The sequence below is a fragment of the Oncorhynchus tshawytscha genome, linkage group LG09 (genome assembly GCF_018296145.1).
Source record: "Oncorhynchus tshawytscha isolate Ot180627B linkage group LG09, Otsh_v2.0, whole genome shotgun sequence".
Classification (NCBI taxonomy): domain Eukaryota; kingdom Metazoa; phylum Chordata; class Actinopteri; order Salmoniformes; family Salmonidae; genus Oncorhynchus; species Oncorhynchus tshawytscha.
Window position 1 is genome coordinate 50,023,492 of NC_056437.1, and position 21,482 is coordinate 50,044,973.

The following is a 21,482-nucleotide window of genomic DNA, read 5'->3' on the forward strand; positions in this document are numbered from 1 at the left end:
AATGTTGACCTTTTTAAAGGTCTTGCTCACATCGGCTATGGAGAGCGTGATCACGCAGTCGTCCGGAACATCTAGTGCTCTCATGCATGTTTCAGTGTTGTTTTCCTCGAAGTGAGCATAAACTGCATTTAGCTTGTCTGGTAGGCTTGCGTCACTGGGCAGCTCGCGGCTGGGGTTCCCTTTGTAGTGAGTAATAGTTTGCAAGCCCTGAAACATCTGACAAGCATCAGAGACGGTGTCGTAGGATTCAATCTTAGTCTCGTATTGACGCTTTGTTTGATGGTTCGTCGGAGGGCATAGTGCGATATTTTATAAGCATCCAGATTAGTGTACCGCTCCTTGAAAGCAGCAACTCTAGCCTTTAGCTCAGTGCGGATGTTGCCTGTAATCCATGGCTTCTGGTTGGGATATGTACGTATGGCCACTGTGGGGACAACAACGTCGATGCACTTCTTGATGAAGCTGGTGACTGAGGTGGCACAGTATACTCCTCAATGCCATTGGATGAATCCCAGAACATATTCCAATCTGTGCTAGCAAAACTGTAGCGTAGCAACCGCGACATCTGACCACTTCCATATTGAGCGAGTCACTGGTACCTCCTGCTTTAGTTTTAGCTTGTAAGCAGGAATCAGGAAGATATATTTATGGGCTAACATGCTAAGTAGTTACAAAGTAGTTAAAAAGTAGTAAGTAGTTGAACAGTTGCTAATTAGCTAAAATGCTGAAGTTGTCCCTGATGAGATTTTGAACTCGCAACCTATACGCCCGACCGACCACCCTGCTTTAGTTTTTGCCTTAAGTAACCATCGGACTTATGTAACCATACCAACATATCATACTCATTTCTAGTGTTCCGGATTTACATTTACTATGTTAGTCTAGTCTATGAGACCAGGCTGTAATCAGACCCGGTGTCATTGGTGACATACTTCTTGCCAGGCAGCCTTTGAGGCTCCGGAAATCCTAACCTTGCCCATTAGTAGTGAAAATGCTAACCTGACCCAAGATCAGTGTCTAGAGGCCACTTCACCATACTCCAACTTTGAGAGATAAGCACTACAATGGAGTAGGAGTACCCAGAGCCTACAGAATACTTGATAACAACACAGGACAGAAATACTTCTACATGACAGAGGATACTCTGAATCCTGGATTTCATTGAGAGGTATCAGATATTCTGTTTCTACATTGATAGGACTTTATGGATATCAGTATAACATACTGGTCTCAGAATACAATTATAAGGCAATCAAAGTAGCCAAGATTAGGTTTGGTGAATTACATGATCTACAGAGTTGCATGCATTTGAAGGCATTTATAGTGTCTTCCCAATACAGGTCGCCTACCACTCAACATGCATGCATGCATGCACATACACACACTTACTCACGCATGCATGCACACACACACACGCACACATTTTTGCAGACCAACTCTAATCTCAATCTGCTGTTTACACTAATAATCCTTTGCACTCCGGATCTATGTCAGCTTGATTTCATCAGATATCCAGGGTGCCTCCCACCAGTGACCTCTCCCCCTTCTCTTGAAATGTAAACTCGTTCACTATTTCCCACAAATCTAAAATCCTTAGGCTGGTGGGAGTTTTCACCATATTTCTTATACCAGTCATTTACTTTCAAATCAGTGAAGGGATGTGAACAAGTGCACATTTATGAAGTAGTGATAATTAGGACATAGGACATTTTATATGTGCAAGACAAATGTATCTCTCAAGGGCAAAAAAAAGTTCTGTCTACCTATAGATTTAGAAATAAAACTGAATGGACACATAATGGACCTTATCCACAAAGCAGCCGTTATGTTCTGAATCTAGGCTTGAAGGGTAAGAAGAAAACGTGCTCCAGAAAATAGTGCAGAAATGTTCCTCATGTTTAACCTTTAATTCTGTTATGAAACTGTTATCTACCATATTAGACTTTTTTTCTTATGCTGAACAGTCCCAGCAAAGTCAAGAAAACGTGACTTCACAATGTGACACATGGCAATGCCAAGGGTGAAAAAGTCAGCATCCATAGCTGAGAAGCTTCTTTGGTTGCAGTTGACCATTAAAGATGTGGGAGTTACATCATTTCTGCAGGCATTGGTGTCGGTCTCTGCCAGCTCAATGTTTGTGGGGGCTTAATTACATTGCGGAAGGCCTCCTCTCCCACTCTGAGGCTGACAGGAGTGTGAATGGATACTGACTGTGTCTGACAGCATCAGTACTGGGGGAAGATCCTGTGGGGTTGACAGAAACGCAAGTCTCAAAACCGGGCCAGAGCTCAGCAATGCCCCCTGCAGGCCTTGTGGAGAATTTGTTTCACAGAGTAGAGTCACTGTTTTGGCAAGCCAACTTGTTGTGTGAAGAGTGACTAGGAGTGGGTTTAAGTTGCTCCTAGACAATGTTCTTGGATCAGTTTCACATTCTCCCCACTAATGGTTAAGGCCCGGATTGGGGGAAGGGGATGCTGGTGCTAGATACACTACATGACCAAAGTATGTGGACACCTGCTCGTCGAACATCTCATTCCAAAATCATGGAATGAGATGTTTGACAGCCTCCACTTTTCTCGGGGAAGACTTTCCAGTAGATGCCACACAAACATTAGTGAGGTCGGGCACTGATGTTGGGCGATTAGGCCTGACTTGCAGTTGTCATTCCAATTCATCCCAAAGGTGTTCGATGTGGTTGAGTTCAGGGCTCTGTGCAGGCCAGTCAAGTTCTTCCGCACCTATCTTGACAATTTCTGTATGGACCTAGCTTTTGTGCATGAGAGCATTGTCATGTACAGAATTGTCTAGAATGCCATTGTATGCTGTAGAGATAAGACTTCCTTTCACTTGAACCAAGAGGCCTAGCCCGAACCATGAAAAACAGCCCCAGACCATTATTCCTCCTCCACCAAACTTTACAGTTGCCACTATGCATTCGGCAGGTAGCGTTCTCCTGGCATTCGCCAAACCTAGATGCATCACTCCAGAGAACGCTTTTCCACTGCTCCAGAGTCCAATGTCGGCAAGGTTTACACCACTCCAGCAGACTCTTGGCATTGTGCATGGTGATCTTAGGCTTGTGTGTGGCTGCTCGGCCATGGAAACCCATTTCATGAATCTCCCGACAAACAGTTATTGTGCTGACGTTGCTTCCAGAGGCAGTTTGGAACTCGGTAGTGAGTGTTGCAACCGAGAAAATACTTTTTTTTTTTTTTACATGCTACGCGCTTCAGCACTCGGCAGTACCGTTCTGTGAGCTTGTGTGGCCTATCACTTCGCGGCTGAGACATTGTTGCTCCTAGAAGTGTCCACTTCACAATAACAGTACTTACAGTTGACCGGGGAAGCTCTAGCAGGGAATACATTTGACGAACTGACTTGTTGGAAAGGTGGCATCCTATGACAATGCCACGTTGAAAATCACTGAGCTCTTCAGTAAGGTCATTCTACTGCCAATGTTTGTCTATGGAGATTGCATAAATGTGTGCTTGAGTCTATACGCCTGTCAACAACAGGTGTGGCTGAAATAGCCAAATCCACTAATTTGAAGGGGTGTCCACAAACTTCTGTATATATAGTGTAAGTACCTAGGGAAAACTTCACCTGGGATCAATTGACTAAGCTACATTGAGGTTCCTGTCTAGACTCCTAGTGAGTGCTTCAAAATGTACGCCTGTCAGACCTGTCACTGTTCCATTAATGGCACAATCTATCATTTCCCACAGCCTGACTCTCAACTTTGTTTTGGAAGGTCTAAACTGAAGGATGGGGCTGGGGAAATGTAAACACTTATTCATAGATAGAGCTATGGATGCAATGATTGATAGTCTATGAGATTGGCACAATAGTTTTGAAGCTATACATTGTTTGTGAAAGACAAAAAAACAAACAAACATTGGACTAATACAGCCAGAATTTTGGGGTTGTCACAAGACTGTTCCCACATTTCACTTGTTGACTCATTGATCAGTAGCTGGTGTTGAATTATTTACAGATGATGCAATTGCATTTGACTTGCAGAGTAGAGTCTACCCAATAGCAGTTGAGTCACAGTTGTCTACCCAATAGCAGTTATTAATGGAATTCCATTTAGAATAAAGATGAAAAAAGCAGATGATAAAACAAGAAACAAAAGGTTTCAAAAGGTCTTCCATACAGCTTTCACCTCTCAGGTCCTTTTTATCATATGTAGGGCTGTTATGATGACCGCCACAATAGCAGTCATGAGTCATGACCGCGGTAAAAATCCACGTGACTGTTGAATCATGGTACCTAGGCTTCTCCAAAACTGCGCCCTGATGTCGCTGATGGTAATTAGTAGCCTACCAAACTTGTTAATGGCCAGTCGCTAATGGCCTGGTACTCAGCGCTCTATTGTCCCACTAATCATTCTGACATCAATGCAAATGCCATCGAAAAATCAAATGCCCTGGCATTCAGAGTTTGCGCTAATAGGATCACCAGCGAGAGCTAATATAAAGCAGAGTTTTGATGACCTCTATTAAAAAGAGAGACCCCCATCAGCTTTATATAGGCTAGGCCTACTATATTTATTTCTCAACTTACCTAATATTAAGCACATTTCTTCACGGAACTGGAGTAGCCTACCTGGTTGGCATGAAAATGAACAGGAAACACGTCCTCCATTCGCTCGTGTTATTGACTTGTTTATTGTTTACTCCATGTGTAACTCTGTGTTGTTGTCTGTTCACACTGCTATGCTTTATCTTGGCCAGGTCGCAGTTGTAAATGAGAACTTGTTCTCAACTAGCCTACCTGGTTAAATAAAGGTGAAATAAAAAAATAAAAATGTAAAAAATACATGTCTAAAGACCCGATTACATTGAGAAGTGCTTGTCAAATTGTGAATGAGAGACTGATGAAGTGTGTGCATGCAGCCTGTGCAAGAAACAAAGCAGTGCCCTGCCTTTCATGCCACTTTTTTTCAACATCATCATTAGTCGCATCATGCAGCCTCAGAATGTAGGCCTATTAGATATCAAAACATACAGCCTAAGGTTTGTATCACAACTAAAGTGTACAAATAACTCTAAATGAAGCATATAGGAGGACCTGTTTCAAAGGATCACTTTGTTAACCACTCAACACAGAATAGCCCTATGAAATATTCTGGGAAAGATATCCTTTCTATTTATTTCAGCTATGTTCAATGGTATTCTTCTTATTATAAAATAATGCCACGGAATTTATAAGCAAATCTTGTCTGCTAAATGAACTAGTGTAGCCCACGGCAGATCAGGGCCGAACATAAGGACGACTCAGAATATGCTATTCTGTTCTTCTGAAATAGGCTACATTTTCTTCATATAATGTTTCTTTAGACCTGCCTACAATAAATCATGGATTTATTGTGCTGGTGTAGGCTATATTAAATGGATTTATTAGACTTTTTAAAGTAAAATGTTCCAAAGGTCCGCATCAGTGGCTTGTAGGCTTGTAGAGGCTCGTAGAGATGCTAAAAGTGTTTATGTTAATTAGCGGTCAACTAGTCTACCACATGACAGTTTTCGTCTTGACAAAATTTCATGAGCGCCACAGCCCTAATCGTTTCCATTAGATCATGATTTTCATTCATTCATTTATATAAATGTGCAAATTCATCTTGGACAGTATCATCCTGTTGAATATCTGGCGACTCACTCCACCCTTCCTTGGGTACTTTAGTACATTTTTCCTTATACCATGCAGTAAAAGGCAATTATGAGCAGATCCCTAGTTCCATCTGCCTCAATGCCACTCCTCTCAAAAATAATTTGACCCCCTCAACAGTCACCCAGGTGAAAGAGCCTGTCAAATCCTGACAGGTCATTTACTGAGGCCGTTCCATTCTGTTGAACAATGCTGGGCCACTCGAACTGCAGTCACACGGAAGCAGAGCCTTGTCCTCAAGCCTCTGGACAAAGGGAGCATGCTAAGAGAAAGAAATTGAGATGATATCTGAACAACTAAATGGCTGAATCTTTCTCTGCATTCCCTTCAAAGAGTATAATGTTCACAATAGATGCACAGAAAGAAACAGATATCGAGCTTATGGTAGTATGATATCTGAGAAATTATATAAAAAACATAGCCTACTCTTTGGCAGTACACTAAGCTTTAGTATGACACAGGGGACCCAGTGGCAGTCTGGCAGATCAAGCATGTCTTTATAGACCAATTGCTGCTATTTCTTTTAAGCAGAGCGTTGAGGGAGAAAGACACTTGTACTTCATTAGATGTCCACATGGAGGCACTGGTAGCTCAGTTTTTATGTTTTATAGACAAGTGATCACATTGTGTACTCCAGTTTAGAACCATCTTCAAGGGGCAATCCGCGATTAACAAAGGCCACTCCCCTGCCACTGTTTCGGTAAAGATTTGAGTGATGGGGTTGCAGAAAAGTAACCATTCTCAAATCAGAGCTATGGATACAAGGCCGGCCACCCATGATATCCATATTATAGTTTTAACCATGTTTTGAGGCTATACAGTGTTTCTTTACATTTACTTTGTTTACAAACATTGGAGTAAAGCGCATATTTTAGGTTCTGATGAGAGATGACAGTTGAACTAAGCGCATGAGGCATTTATAAGTTATATTCTTCAAGAATCAGTGTGTATATATAATCAATTGAAAAGTTTTTAAAAAGAAGGTAGCAATCACAGATTTCCCCTTTAAAATGCTGCTATTTTCTCAATATGACTTTCGAGGTTAACAAAGTAAACGACACTTCCTATAGAGCTGAGAAAAATACAAATGTACTGCTGGGGATGGTAGAAGGACACAGCAACAGGACCTTTTGTGTACATGATGATTAACTCTGAGATATCTGAATAGCTTGACCACATGTGACGTAAATGGAGTGGAAATGTCATCCCAATCACAACCCTCTGCACACCAATACAACACAAGTAGTACTGTCAACACTTCTGCATTTCCTGGGTCCGTGGTGACAGTACTCAGAGAGGGTGGCATCACTGTACAATGGCAGCTGCTACTAGTTTACACAAAGCTGACTAACAATCGATTCCACACATGAATGCACACACATAAAACCGCACACTTTCCCTAACAGGATACAAAGAGGGCAGTGGAGCATAATCATTCACTGAACCACACACGCATGCACACACGCATGCACACACGCATGCACACACGCGCACACTAAGCACACACAGCGCCACTTAGCCAATTTAATGCAGCAAGAGGAGCCATTCCAGCTCCATTCCAGCTCTACGATTTGAAAGACCTTTCAGGGAGATATCAGAAGCTGTTGCAGACTTCTGTTGTAGAGGGTATACATAAAGAGCTACATGCAAAATGAAAAGCTGATGATTATTTAATGGCGGAAGGCAAGGGTGAGGCGCTGAGATATTCTAGATTATTCTACCGAGATGTGGCTGCGACTGATTAGAGACTTACCAGCGGGAGATACAGAGGAGGATGCTGGGGCCCCATAGTGTCATTTTTTTTCAAATTTTGGTTTAACTTTATTTAAAGGTCTAATATAGATTATCAGCTTAGTGCATATATTCCTGATGCAAAGATACAGTTTGGTCATGGCTAAGGTTGCAAAATCTTGGCAACTTTCCCAAAATTCTCTGGTTTTCCAGAATTCCATGCTTGGAAGATTCTGGATTTCCTGCTTATTCCCTGTTAATTCCAGGAATCTTCCAACCAGGATTTGTGGAAAACCAGGGAATTTTGAGAATGTTAACAGAATTTTGTAACCCTAGCCATACCCACACATACAGTATATTTGCATCAGGCATATATGCACTAAGCTGATAGTCACGGCATATAAGCGATATATCAACTAAATTATCAATATTGAATCTGGGGAGCGGTAGGTTGCCTGGCTAAAGCAATAGAATCTGTCTGAAACCAGAGGTCTCAAACCCCCAGGGGGAAAACCAGTCAGAGCGACTGGTTAAAAAAACACTGTTAACAAGGGACTCAATGAGAGTAAATAAAAACAGGATATCCTGACCAATGTGTGTAAACAGCTCGTGGTCTTACAGCGACACTGGCAACATGCAATGGCAACTAGCAGCTGCAGACACTGCCAGTAGAACTGTCATCAAGGCACCCGGTTGACCTTTCACCTGTCTGTGACATGCCACCCTTCCCAATGGGCAAAAACTGCTTGAATCAACGTGGAAAACGGATTGGATTTCAAAACATAAAAGCCAACTTTTTACCCAACTTTTAACCTAAATCCAATGACATGGTGAAATGTTTAGTTGATTTTTACATGTAATTCATGTTAGTTGACAGGGTTTAGACGGCCATTTGCCTCTGTCACTTGAGAGATAATCATGTTTCTGTTATAATGTATGGTGTCCATAGAAGAACTGTTGTGCTGAGACTGAGGGTGTCCTAAAATGGACACTGTAGGCATGTTCCAAGCAACCCATGCAACACATACAAATGCAGAAACTAATTAAGTGGAACATTTTTTTCCATTTTTTTACCATTTGTAGCATGTGCTGCCAGTTGTCTAAAATATTTGAAATATCCACTTCATAAACGTATTGACACATGTCAATGTCCTGTTAAATGGAGCAGCATGCTTCATTCCACCAAATATAAGACAAAAAAACCAAAACAAATGTTTTTTTTCAAGCAGAATGAACAGTATTTCTTTAGCATGACCATGACGCAAATATTCTGCTCTACAATACTGCGGTCTCAAGGCCAGATACCCGAACCTTTCGTTGAATAATGAAACATGCTCAATAGGTCAATACAATAAAGAAAAGGGCACAGCTCCCTCTGAAAGGCCATAATAACACTGCTGTGACTGCATCCAATGTTGCACTATACGCAATGAGAGGCTATTAGAAAACTCCATTAGGAGGACAAAGTGCAACTTCTACTGATGATCCATCATTTTCAAACACACTATAAATTAACCAACGTACATTATGAGTTTATTGGCAAACAATTTTTTTGTTGTTAAACTAACTGGTCACTATAAATAAATAAATAAATATCACCTCATCAATTGTATTTACAGATACCATTTGCCTAGATGCACATCCATACCTTGAGACATTTCTGCTTGTCATTTAATTTGGAAAATACCAAGGGATATTATCACCACAAGCCATTTTCATCTATATAAGTAATTTGGGTGATAAGTGGCCTGCTCTGTACATCCTGAGCTCCGGTGTGATATTTCCCCTGGGAACCGATCTAGGATCAGCTTCCCCTCACCCTATCATTACCTATACCATGAATGGGGAAAATGCTAAACTGACCCAAGATCTATGTCTACAGGCTTCGTCACCCTACTCAATATCCTGTTGGCTGACCTGAAGGTAGCTGACACTGCTGCGGTGTCTCTTCAGTAGCCTCTCGGTCAGGGTCTGCTTCCACTTGCAGATGGTTACCAGTGAGGGCCACTTAAGGTCGGGCGTGCGGCAGGTCCTCAACATATCTATAGACAGACGCTTCTGCAGGAGCCGGGGCCGCAGGCCGTCCATAGGAGGGGGCAGTAAGATAGGAACGCTGCACCTGTGGATGTCTCCAAGAGGCACATTGTTCACCACCATATAGCTCATCTCGCCTCACTGGTTGTTCCACTTCCAACAGGCAATCCACGTTTACCAGAAAATATAAATCAGCACACTGGTATGCTGCTCCCAAAGTGTTAAATGAAAAAATGGAGGGTCTTCGTACGAACAAGTATTTCACCAAGTGCAATTCAACATATACATTTTGCTTCCTTGTTCCCACAACCCACGTTTACCAACCACACCACCTCTCCCGAAATCACAATGAGAAGAGGGGGAGCTGAAATCCCACACCTTAGGTCCTTCCTGGGAGGGAAACAACTTGGTCCGTGCTCCCCAGCTCGCCAGGATCTCTGCTGATCTGTTAATCAAATGGAAAACCTCCTTATGGATGACTGATAAAAGACAACATTCACTGCGTCTTTATGAGCACTCATCTCACTTTGAAAGACAGCGTCTTTCCTTCCATCAGGTTTCCAACAGCACGTAGAGCAGAGAGGGAATCAGTGCAGGTCAGAGGGGTTGGCTAAGCTTCGCTAGGTGCTCCTGCCTCTCTCTCTTGTACCCTGGCATTGGGTGGGCCTTTACTGGGATCTTTGCATTCTGGACAGTTGGGCAAAACAGGGCAGGGAAAGCTGCCTGGACACAACTCTTGTGACACATACTCAATATATCTGATTGGGTGAGAGCAGCACACAGGCCACAGAAGTGGATCTGATTGGATTAGTCAAGGGAGGAGCTGAACGGGCCAATGATGTATGTCACAGATAAACATAATTAATGCCAGAGGGAGGCCAAACTAGATTAGAGGCGATCAATGGAGCATGAGAGAGGAGGAGCGCTCCACTCATACCACACACACACACACAAAGTTCTCAACACAACACAGCTGCTAACAAGTAAAAACACAACAAAAGGGTAAAACAACAAAGCCTGCCTGGACCGCCAGAAGGCAAATCAAATCTAATTGGAAATTCTTAGAATAGACTGGCATTAACCTTTTCCCTCCATGTGATTGGTGAAATCAGAGGAACCAAGCATACCAGACCCATGGTGCTCTGGTCCAAAGTAGTGCATTAAATAGGGAATAGGGTGCCATTTGGGATGCAGCTGAAATCACTGAGGCTGAGAAAAAAATTAGATGAGCAGTAGGAAGCAACTTCATTAATGTGCCCATCATTTCCTTCTGTTCCTCCTGTTCCAAAATGCGCACTTGCGTTCTGCATTATCCCGTTCTTTCAAGGCTGATCTTCCAAGAACACCTGAGAGAGCATACAGTCTAGTATGAGAGATTGCAGAGTGCTTAAAATCCGCTATATTTTTTCATGTAACTCGACGTGACCTCTAACCTAAACAGTACACTGCCTTCTCACACAGCATGCGTCAACAAAGCTAGCTTTCATGCTAGCTAGCTACATCTGTTCACATTGTAGCCAATGTAGCAGCATGAGCAACTAGTGCTAGCAATTCAGTGAACAACTATCCCAGAATGGAAATATTTAACTTGAATAACAAGTAAACAACATAATCGATTTTCTCAGTACCTGTTAGTGTTAGTGAATTAAGCTGACACCAACTCATGGCAAATTGCTTGGTCTGCTGCTACATGGTTGTGGACGATTAACAGGCAAGCTTTCATGCACCTTGTGTATTGATACCTAATATTGAGAGGCGATATGATGCAATACAATTAGAAGGCCAAGATCACTTCATCCTAATGTAAGCTAAATGCATTGGAAACAACACAAACACTGACATATTACAAAGGTGGACATGTTCAATGTAATTATATGCATGCATATCAAACAGGAATATATATATATATATATATATATATATATTAAAAATGAATACACCATTGTAATATTTTTAATTAATGCCTTTCTCTCTCCTTGCAGGGGATTAGACAGATGAACTGCAGCCCCCAGATGCCCAAGCCTCAAAACCAGCACAGTGGGGAGATAATACCGTGGGGAGAAAGATAATACAGCATAAAGTCAATAGCTAGAATTAACATTTTACCACCCCCAAGCGAGGGACATCATGGAGATGAACATTCAACATTCAGAAGCTTGTCCAATACACAAGGGCACATTTTGTCATGACAGCCGCAGGTTTTTATACACAGGACAGGAGTTTACAGGTTTTTATACACAGGACAGGAGATTATAGGTTTTTGTTCCATCCCTTCACTTACACCTCATTCAACTAATTGTGGTCTAAATTGAAAACCATGAATATTTGAACATGGTGTTTGTGCTGGGCAGGAATCAAAACTGGGGTTTTGTACCCTGGGGTAGAAATTACCCACGTCTGTATTTAAGAATGAGCTTAATATGTTACAATGAGCTGACAGTTATGCGTGATTGAGAATAACGTGTGGATCTACTTCTAACAGTGATGTTGCACACTATTGACTAAACTCCTGGGATAGGGTGATTTTACTGGTGGATGGGAGGTTCCCAAGTTCTTTAAATCTGTCTGGGTGATGGTGGGATGTGGTTCAACCTGAGGAGGACAGAGCAGAAACATAAGGCTAAGGGGGGAGAAATTAACATCGCTGCTCAAATTTCAGTGCTGGTTCAAGTTGCTGAGAACCATGACAACCTTTGTTAATGTGCAATGGTTTTGTAAACAGTTTTGCATATACATAGCCTTTAATTTTTTTTTTACCTTTATTTTACTAGGCAAGTCAGTTAATAAGAACAAATTCTTATTTTCACTGACGGCCTAGGAACAGTGGGTTAACTGCCTTGTTCAGGGGCAGAACATAACAGAACAGACAGATTTGTACCTTGTCAGCTCGGGGATTCGATCTTACAACCTTTCAGGTTACAAATCCAACGCTCTAACCACTAGGCTACGATTTACTTTAAATTGATCATTGTATTTTTCAAAACATTTTCTTTTTATGCAATGGTGAAACAAGGGGGGGTGGGAGTGACAAGAAGAAAGTTAGCAAACGCTAAGGGAAATAGACACTGCATGCATGTATTGACTGATATGCACGCATGCACAAAATAACTTGGCTGGCTGGCAAGCCTAGATTGAACAGAACACAGCTAGCTGCATTTCCCACGTTTTTAATCCGATGCTAAAATGTTTTGTCCTGCCAAGTCAATGCCATAGACTGAAGTGAACGCATCAGTTACCCCCTGTCTGTGAAAACAAATAGAAAAAAAAAACGATTTGCTACATTTGTCATTAGCTGACTAGCATGGTCACCAATTCAGGATTTAAAAAAAACATAAAACAATTGAGACTTCTGATTTTACAATTAGTTTGTTTAACTGTTCATCCCTAAACAGCTGATAACCAGGACGAGATCGCCTGCTAGCTAGCCATCGGATCCGACGAGCTAACGGCCGATGTTCACTAGCATGCGGTAAATTGCCGCATGTCACTTCGGCCGCTCGGTGTGGCTTGCTGGTGGGTGTGCTGGCAGCATACAGCAGCAGTTTGGTTGTGCATCAAGAATTCTGCATAGCAAGTTTGTATGAAGGTCTGGTTATTAAACGGTAAATCCATTTTCCATTTCATGAATTTTTTCACAGGTAAATAGTAATATGCTCTAAACTGCTCTGGTGACAAACTAACTTTGCTGCCCTGTTTCATTCGTCCAGAAGGCTGGGAGAACCTATTCAAGTAAGTAAATATATTTAGAAAATGTTTTTTAAAAAACGATGAATTATTAGCTATAGTTAGCTAACGCATTTTTGTACATCGCGCTGTAATGTACAATTTACCTTATTTTAGCGCCCAAAAAAGCACAATACTTCCAGGTCAACTGTAATATGATAACCATTGTAAAGCACAATTTCTCCCCTTTCCAGCAAAATCAATGACGTGGGGAAACGGCTTTTTTCACCCGATCTGTCCAACTTATCACCTCTAAAATGTAAATAAAAAACTATAAAGAGTTTATATAATGTGTCATTATACACCTATTTGAAGGTTTGTGTCGAATTTGAATCGGGTTTTTAGGGCAGCGCTAAAGTTATCATCAGAATTAAACAGAGGCTGTCGTGGCTTTTGAGAGTCATGATGGCTTGCAGTGATGACGCAAAAAAATGAATGCATTCAGTTGTACAATTGACTAGGTATCCCCCCCTTACCCTGTCCCTTTCTTGTTTTTAATCTGCGAGAGAAGTGCTACACCTGGTGATACGTGACAATATAACGTACTGTAACGGCTCTCTTCTATCTCCTCCTCTGACGAAGAGGTAGAACAAGGATCGGACCAAAATGCAGCGTGGTTAGTACGATACATCTTTAATGAATACGAATACAAAAACAACAAACGGAATGTGAAAACCTATACAGCCTGTCTGGTGACAACTAACACAGAGACAGGAACAATCACCCACAAACACACAGTGAAACCCAGGCTACCTAAATATGGTCCCCAATCAGAGACAACGAGAATCACCTGACTCTGATTGAGAACCTCAGGCAGCCATAGACTATGCTAGACACCACTACTCAGCCACAATCCCAATACCTACTAAAACCCCCAATACCACAACACAACACAAAATAACCCCATGTCACACCCTGGCCTGACCAAATAAATATATAAACACAAAATACTAAGACCAGGGCGTGACACGTACAGCATCAGAGGGGTCCGATTTTTTACTTTTCTTCAATACTAATCGGGCCATTACCATGTCAATCAACGCTTGAATAGAAACGTAGTTCACACCCCAGATTTTGATGCCAACACAGTCGCTACAGTCCCATTAGTTTTCATTGCAGTTTGAATGCAGCGGTTGCGCAAATTTGTACAGAATGGGGTTAGTCAACAGTAACTAGCTACAGTGCAAGCTGACTAAAATGAGCTGCTAACGTAGCTAGCAAGCTATCTGGCCAACTTCACATACTGTATAGCTAGCTAACTGAATTAAATATCACCAGCTACCTAACTTCATGTTAGCTACAATAGCTATCTTGATGTATTTATCATTGTAAAAAAACAAGGTAGCTAGCTAGCTAACAGCCATGGAGGAGGGTGAAAGGGATAGCAGCTCCAGCTGTCAAAGAAGGGAGCGAGAATGCCATTCTGGATAGGGCAGATGCTTTTGTGCAGTTCCAGTCCCTAGAAGTGAGGACAGAGATAATAGCAACATAATATTCAGTGCTGTCCAATTTGAGTATAATGAAGTCTGTTTCTTGTGATGTTTTCTGTCCTTGGTTACAGAAAGCAATGAAAGCCTGTCTGCAGATGAAGAGCAGTGGTTGTCAAACCTGGCCCCGGGGACTCAAAGGGGTGCATGTTTTTGTTTTTACCTTAGCACTACACAGCTGATTCAAATGATCAACTCATCATCCAGCTTCAAGTGGTATTTATGTATTAATTTGTGATGCTATCCTTGATATGATCCTGCTGTTGTCACATGCTACACATGCACATGTGTGTGCACATGCATTTATCTATCAGATGTTATCATTATTTGTTACGAGATATTATACTTTAATAATCCACAGTGACCTGGTGATGTAAAAGTTTAATACATGACATTATCTGCCATATTTCTACCTTGCAACTGGAGATTCCTTCAAAACTATTGTCTACAGTTGGGTGACCAGGGCCATCTGGGACTGCCTCGTGGGGGAATTTGGACGTGTGGAGGCTACCTGTGTACCTAACATAACTTCATGAGGATGGACACGAGGACCAGGATGGGATCTGCAGCTCGCCGCAGAGTGCCAGAGGAGAGGTCTGCTGCTCTGCAGGAGGTTGCCAGGATGAGGGCTAACAACACAACACGGGAAGCAATCCGTGTGCGGGAGATCTTCACCTTCTACTTCTTTCGAAGAGGGTGCTCTTCCCTGGCAACACCATAGGCTACAGCATGCACAACCAAAGGATCTTTTAAGAGTCATTCACATTGCAATAAGAGTATTCTTCCATTTACTTTGCCACTGTATGTCAACTGAAGTTATTCAATTCCCAGTTTCTCTCCCTTTGATTTCTACTTCTCAGGTGAGGGTGCTGTTCAGGTAAGGGTGATGTCTATACAAAAACAAAATAGGCTATATTGAACAAATAGGCACCCTATAACCCACACCTACACACTTGTATCAATCTGATTGATGGATTGTGTTTCGCAGTAAGCAAGCTCAGGCGTATAACTGTGGCTCCTTCCACCTTCAAAGAATAGACAAGAGGACCAATCATGGAGAATAGTAAGACACTTCATTATTTCTATTTATATAACTATGCTATATTGTTTCATGTGTCTGTGCATGTTTTTCACCTTGACACCAGGTGAGACCACACACACCGATTCCTGATGATTATGATGACCGACAGTGTAAGCATGATTAAGCCGTGTTTTTTCACACTTTTATCTCTCTCTCCATCTGTCTCTTGTCTGCAGGTATGTTTTGATGTGAGAGAGAACGCCAACCCCCAGTCGTCATCGACAAATCACCCGCTCTTAAGATAAACTTCGGGCCAACTGGGGGCCCAAGGCTGGTTAGGAGACACTGCTAGAGACAATATTATGCAATTGTGATGACCTGAGAGAATATGAAGTTTAGTAGCACTGTAATTCATGAATCATATGCTGTCTTCCCTGCTCCTCTGTTCTTACCTCTTTCCCTTTCTGTCTTACACTCTTTATCACACCTCTCTCCCCACCCCTTTTTTCCTCTATTTTTACAAGGCACACCAGATATGCATTTGAAATACAGATTTATTTATAATATAATATTACAATTATAATATTTATAATGCATGTATTATGTATTTATAACACTTGGATAATGAACTTTCAATAAAGTGTTTCGCATTCTCTACTGGTTGAAATTCTCCAAGTCATCAAGGTCATGTTTTGCAGAGGGGTCAAATACTTATTTCCCTCATTAAAATGCAAATCAATTTATAATATTTTTGACATGCGTTTTTCTGGATTTTGTTGTTGTTATTCTGTCTCACTGTTCAAATAAACCTACCATTCAAATTATAGACTGATCATTTCTTTGTCAGTGGGCAAACGTATAAAATCAGCAGGGGATCAAATACTTTTTTCCCTCACTGTATATACTACTTGCATACAAAGCACAATAAAGTTATATTATATTCTATTGAATCCAAAGGCTTCATTGATGCCACAGACTGTTTTGAAGTCGAAACAACCGACTATAATAGCTGAGGTTCATAGCTAGGTTAATAGCCAACTAGCTAATATTGACATGTAACAGTAATTGTCTGCAATTTCTTGGGGATTAATGATTAACTGGTGAACCAATTAAAACCCCGGTTCCGAACTAACATTTATACCAAATATTTTAGGGTCCATACACAGATCGGCTACATAGCTAGTTACATATCCATAGGCATACAGGTATTTTTATACTCCACTACGTAATAAGCAAGAAAATAGTTAGCTACGTTACTTCAGCTGCATTGTATGGCAAATATTAGCAAGGCAAGCTTACAAAATTGTACGTTCAATTTGCAGTAGATGCTTTAGCGAGCTCGATACTTTACATCCACTGTTTCACATTACGACAGCCTGGATTGCTGTTTTTCTTACGAGTCCCTAAAACATTAAACAACACAAACTATAATGTAATACTCTATGTCATAACGCCCATAAAAATAGCTAGCTAGCTGGCTAATGTTAGCTCATCAGCTAGCTTTATAAATAGCGATTTTCATAAATGTACTTTTATGACCAAAAAAAAGGCATAAATGTTTTTCTCTTTATTAACTAACATATTCCTCTCAAATGTACGTTTTTGTTTGCATGAAACATTCTGGCGTTATAATTACTTACATGCAGTGCCTTGCAAAAGTATTCATCCCCATTGGCATTTTCCTATTTTGATTCATTATAATCTGTAATTTCTATTTGGATTTTATGTAATGGACACAAACAAAATAGTCCAAATTGGTGAAGTGAAATGAAAAAAATAACTTGTATCAACAAAAAAATTATAAATTAAAAATGGAAAAGTGGTGAGCGCATATGTATTCACCTCCTTTGCTATGAAGCCCCTAAAAAAAGATATGGTGCAACCAATTACCTTCAGAAGTCACATAATAAGTCCACCTGTGTGCAATCTAAGTCTCACATGATCGGTCACATGAGCTCAGTATATATACACCTGTTCTGAATTGTTTCAGAGTTTGCAACACCACTAAGCAAGGGGCACCACCAAGCAAGTGGCACCATGAAGACCAAGGAGCTCTCCAAACATATCAGGGAGAAGTACAGATCAGGGTTGGTTTACAAAAAAATAACAGAAACTTTGAACATCCCACAGAGCACATTCAAATCCATTATTAAGATATGGAAAGAATAATGGCACCACAACAAACCTGCCAAGAGAGGGTCGCCCACCAAAACTCACAGACCAGGCAAGGAGGGCATTAATCAAAGCTCCACAGCGGAGATTGGAGTATCTGTCCATAGGACCACTTTAAGCCATACACTCCACAGAGCTGGGCTTTACAGAAGAGTGGCCATAAAAAAAGCCATTGATTAAAGAAGAAAATAAGCAAACACGTTTGGTGTTTGCCAAAAGGCATGTGGGGGACTCCCCAAACATATGGAAGAAGGTACTCTGGTCAGATGACACTAAAATTGAGCTTCTTGGCCATCAAGGAAAGCTCAATGTCTGGCGCAAACCCAACACCTCTCATCACCCCGAGAACACCACCCCGAGAGCACCATGTTTTTCATAGGCAGGGACTGGGATTCTGGTAAGAGTTGAAGGAATGATGGATGGTGCTAAATACAGAGAAATTCTTGAGGGAAACCTGTTTCAGTCTTCCAGAGATTTGAGACTGTGACGGAGGTTCACCTTCCAGCAGGACAATGACCCTAAGCATACTGCTAAAGCAACACTCGAGTGGTTTAAGGGGAAACATTTACATGTCTTGGAATGGCCTAGTCAAAGCCCAGACCTCAATCCAATTGAGAATCTTTGGTATGACTTAAATATTGCTGTACACAAGCAGAACCCATCCAACTTGAAGGAGCTGGAACAGTTTTGCCTTGAAGAATGGACAAAGACCCCAGTGGGTAGATATGCCAAGTTTATGGAGACATACCCCAAGACACTTGCAGCTGTAATTGCTGCAAAAGGTGGCTCTACAAAGTATTGACTTTGGGGGGTGAATAGTTACAGTATGCACGCTCAAGTTTTCTGTTTTTTGGTCTTATTTCTTGTTTGTTTCACAATAACACAATATTTAGCATCTTCAAAGTGGTAGGCATGTTGTGTAAATCAAATGATACAAACCCCCAAAAATCTATTTTAATTCCAGGTTGTAAAGGCAACAAAATAGGAAAAATGCCAAAGTGGGTGAATACTTTCGCAAGCCACTGTATGCTTCTATCCTAGTATTTTTGTCAGCCATCTTTGCTGAAGAAAGACTCCCTTGTTGGGTCGCATAGCGGTCGCCACTGGTGATTTCAATAAAGTTGGAAAATGCTGAACTTTTTCACTGCCTCCCACGCCTTGTTCGTGCCGCCCAACGGTCCCCCGCCCACTCCGCTTCTCACCACTTTCCTTCCATTGAAAATTCATGTTAAGCAGTGTTCCACCACGCGGAGCCGCCAGACAGTAATTGTCTTGGCTGATAAACAGAAGTGACTCAACATTTGAATTCAAAATTCATATGAAAGTAATTTGTTGAACATTTTAACATAATTTGGTGAATAAATCAACATTATACTTACATTTGACAAAGTTATTCCTTATCCCTCCGGAACATTTTCTTCAGTCCGCCATTAATCCAGAAGTTTTCAGAGTTTTCACTGCATCGCAAGGTGTTACAGGATAGCTTCCCCGGCGAAGGGAACCAAAAAAGTATGCTCCCATGCATGCTTTGTTTTCCAGACCTCCCTAGTACGTTTATAGAACTTCTGGTAAACTTAGTACACACTTGCTTTTTTGTGCACTTGAAAATAGCAGTTGACTTCCCTACTTGCTACACGCTCTAGATAGAACACAAGTACGTACAGTACAGTCGTGGCCAAAAGTTTTGAGAATGACACAAATATTAATTTTCACAAAGTCTACTGACTCAGTTTGTATGATGGCAATTTGCATATACTCCAGGATGCTAGGAAGAGTGATCAGATGAATTGCAATTAATTGCAAAGTCCCTCTTTGCCATGCAAAGGAACTGAATCCCCCCCCCCAAAAAGAAATTCACTGCATTTCAGCCCTGCCACAAAAGGACCAGCTGATATCATGTCAGTGATTCTCTCGTTAACACAGGTGTGAGTGTTGATGAGGACAAGGCTGGAGATCACTCTGTCATGCTGATTGAGTTCGAATAACAGACTGGAAGATTCAAAAGGATGTTGGTGCTTGGAATCATTTTCCTTCCTCTGTCAACCACCGTTACTTGCAAGGAAACACGTGCCGTCATCATTGCTTTGTACAAAAAGGGCTTCAAAGGCAAGGATATTGCTGCCAGTAAGATTGCACCTAAATCAACCATTTTTCAGATCATCAAGAACTTCAAGTTAAACTGTTAACTTCAGATTAAACTGTTGTGAAGAAGGCTTTAGTGCGCCCAAGAAAGTCCAGCAAGCACCAGGACTGTTTCCTAAAGTTGATTCAGCTGCGGGATTGGGGTACCACCAGTTCAGAGCTTACTCAGGAATGGCAGCAGGCAGGTGTGAGTGCATCTGCATGGACAGTGACACAAAGACTTTTGGAGGATGGCCTGGTGTCAAGAAGGGCAGCAAAGAAGCCACTTCTCTCCAGGAAAAAGCTTCTCCCAACCATCCAGGAACAGTTTGGTTGACGAACAATGCCTTTTCCAGCATGATGGAGCACCTTGCCATAAGGCAAAAGTGATAACTTAGTGGCTTGGGGAACAAAACATCAATATTTTGGGTCCATGGCCAGGAAACTCCCCAGACCTTAATCCCATTGATAACTTGTGGTCAATCCTCAAGAGGCGGCTGGACAAACAAAAACCCACAAATTCTGACAAACTCCAAGCATTGATTATGCAAGAATGGGCTGCCATCAGTCAGGATGTGGTCCAGAAGTTAATTGACAGCATGCCAGGGCAGATTGCAGAGGTCTTGAAAAAGAAGGATCAACATTGCAAATATTGACTCTTTGCATCAACTTCATGTAATTGTCAATAAAAGCCTTTGACACTTATGAAGTGCTTGTAATTATACTTCAGTATTCCGAAGTAACATCTGACAAAAATATCTAAAGACACAAAAGCAGCAAACTTTGTGGAAATTAATATTTGTGTCATTCTCAAAACTTCTGGCCACGACTGTACTCTGGAACATATCCATTGTCTCTCTTTTATTATCGCTAAGTCCCTCTCCCAAATTCTTTCTCCACTCCCATCCCTCACACTCAATTCCCTCAATCTAGATTTTACCTCATTATTCAAACATGCTCTTTCTCTCCCTCTCATGTCTGGGTATTTGTTGATGGGTATTTTATTGATATGTCCCTTTATCGCTATGGGCTGTGAGAAGCGTGTAGCTCGGGGATTCAGACAAGAGTTCTGATTGTCTGGAAGCTGCCATGCTCTCACCCTCTCCGCCTCATTGTGGTGGGAGGATTATCAGACTCTGGCCCGGCACCGATAACACAGCCCCCCACATCTACCAACAACCCTGCCCACAGCTGAGCACAGCGCAGCAGAGAGTAAGGGTGAGGATGAGAACCTCAGCATGCTTGGAATACAGAGCAGAGGAGGCTGGCGGGTGGAGATATTGGAGGGCGGGCTCATTATAATGGCTGAAATAGAATAAATGGCACGGTGTCAAACACATGGAAACCATGTCTTTGATACGAGTTCATCCATTCCATTCATTACAATGAGCCTGTCCTCCTATATCTCCACCCGCCAGCCTCCTCTGCTTTTCCCAAACAGCTACTGGCCCCAAAGTGTGTCTGGCATTTTGTGCTTTATATCTCCCAGCCGTCTGATACTTGAACGCGCTGCTTCATTTATA

At 41.7% G+C, this 21,482-nt stretch overlaps 1 protein-coding gene and 1 long non-coding RNA gene across 23 annotated transcripts in view; one reads left to right on the top strand and one right to left on the bottom strand.

Moving 5' to 3' along the window:
* The window catches only part of LOC112259143 (disks large homolog 2), a 196,949-nt gene that overhangs the window by 87,499 nt on the left and 87,968 nt on the right, over window positions 1-21,482 (bottom strand). The gene's annotated exons all lie outside the window — the stretch shown is intronic.
* LOC121847170 lies at window positions 12,401-16,342 on the top strand. The gene is made up of 4 exons (XR_006084104.1): window positions 12,401-13,774; window positions 14,720-15,522; window positions 15,634-15,708; window positions 15,903-16,342. It is a non-coding gene; the product is annotated as an uncharacterized LOC121847170 (long non-coding RNA).